Consider the following 2,269-nt stretch of genomic DNA (forward strand, 5'->3'; position numbering starts at 1 on the left):
AATGCAGTGGTGATTGATTAAATGTGTAATAAATGAACTAAAATATTCATTGGTGCGGCCATATACGGTCTGTGTTGGGATGGCTGCGGGGCTAAAATGAAATTGATTTATGTTACACTATGGATGAAGATTGATCAGTGCAGACAAAGGTGATGAGACTGCGGTGCAGTATAGCGTCCCTCCTTAAAAAGCACAGGGTCTGAACTGCCAGGAACTGCTGCCTGGGCGGGAGAGACCTCCGCCAGGCGTTGGTTTACACAGGAAATGGACATCAAATCTAGCTGGATCTACATCACGTCTGCATAAGTACAAAATTTTTTTACGTTCGCTTTCATACTGATTAAAAATTATATGACAGTTTAAGCTGTATTATATAATAAAATTCTGTAAATGAAAACACAAAACCCTTTTATTAAATCATGCAGATCGACTGTCGACACGGCGGTTGTTCATCGCTCACGCCCACTGCTCTAGCTTGATGTGGTTGTGTTCGGCCCGTTGCACTGCCCTACCCTTCATACAGATGCCTGGTTGAGGCACCGACGTAGCATAGTGGACTGTGGGTCAAGAGGAAGCGCTGCTGGCCTGTGTCAGTATAATATTATTAGCAATAAAAACTCTACCTACGTATGTACTTGGTTTTTGGATCAACTGTGCTACAACTGTTGCCAACAGTCTGCTGTGTGGGTCGTGATGGCACTGATAGTGAATTAGGTGCCAATTAGCCTATTTTTGTGTGATGTGTTGCTAGACCACAGAGTGAGACACACTTGGAACCTCGGTGTGTAATGTCATCACGTGGTTAGTACGCAGTAGGGGTTGTACACCAAAGAGTGTCACCCAATGGGATGCCACTAATGTCGAATAACTCTGTTTTATTATGTTATATGTGATGTTTATTCAATAATATACTCTGCTGCTCCTTGAATGTAGCCTATCTCAGTTAAGAGCTGGAGCTTGCAGCTATGTGATTTGTCCAGGTCAAACACCAGACGACCCCCAAGAAGAATATTTGGTGTGGACAGTTAAACTGAAAGCTAAACTGATTAATTTGTAGTGGGCTAGCATTTCTGGTACCTAACACTAAAGACCCTCAGCCCATGTTAATTAAAACATCTCAATGCAACATGTATCAAAATTGCCCATAAAATTACCCTTTAGGCAGTTAAGGCTATTAGGTGAATAGCCATGTGGACACACAGTATTTGATACCTACTAAAAGTCTTTAGTCTGTAGTATTTAAGACTCTCCGCCTCAATGAAATGAGTCACTAACTGCATCTGCTAGTGGGGTGAAACCAATAAAGAATTGGCGAGGCAAAAATAGATGGGGTCAGGGCTATCCCTGATGCCCGGACAAGTGAATAACATTGACACGGTATGGTCTCCGACAGAGTGGTGGAGATGTATCAGACATCTCTCGGTAGTGTTGCTGTTAGTTGTCCGACACCAATTCATTCGGGAAGAGCAACCTGCCATAGGAAGGTGAGTCGTGGACCGTTTGACTCTTGTGACTTACCGAGGGACGTCATAGGCGCTGGAGAACAATGCTGTGCAACCTAGCCTGAACACTCACCAACTCAAAGTTTTGCAGGTCCACGGGTACGCTTCAAGCTTGGCTAGACACACTTATGTGAAAAATCATCTTAACAGGATGACTGGGTGAAAACAATACACATTAGGTAGTAGTCACATTCAGATTTAATGTTATGATAAGTACAACTGCACAAACACTCCTCACTCTTTGATAGAATGTTAATTCAAATGATTGCAATGAGATTTGCTCTCAGAAACATTGTGACTAGCACGCGTCCATGAATGTTGGTTATTTGAAGAAAATGCCATAGTCGGCTAGTCCCGTATGCGTGGTACTTGCCAACATGCCCTAGGGTGCGGGGTTTAGATCCCCGCTCACAAAGCATAAAACATTTGCGCAGATCTCCAGAAATAAGAGGAAAAAATGTTAAAGAAATTCTTAAAGAACAATGGTGTTTGCTTATCAGTTAAAGCAATGATTGGAAGTTCTGTAATGCTACATACCGGTGGGTCGCGCAGTATTGGCGCAAGGACGCTCTTCTGCTCCATGGGAGCGGAAGAAGTCATCAACACAAACGCAAATTTTTGCGTACAAGTGACGTGAAATTGAAAAATACCTAAAGTACTATTAGTCCATACCATCTTGGATTTTTTTTCTAATATTTTGCTTTATTTTAAGTTTTGTTTAGTTATGTTTTCATGGTAGTAAATAAGTGAGTTCAAGTCCATAAATT

This window comes from Bacillus rossius, chromosome 6 (genome assembly GCF_032445375.1).
Source record: "Bacillus rossius redtenbacheri isolate Brsri chromosome 6, Brsri_v3, whole genome shotgun sequence".
In the NCBI taxonomy this organism is placed as follows: domain Eukaryota; kingdom Metazoa; phylum Arthropoda; class Insecta; order Phasmatodea; family Bacillidae; genus Bacillus; species Bacillus rossius.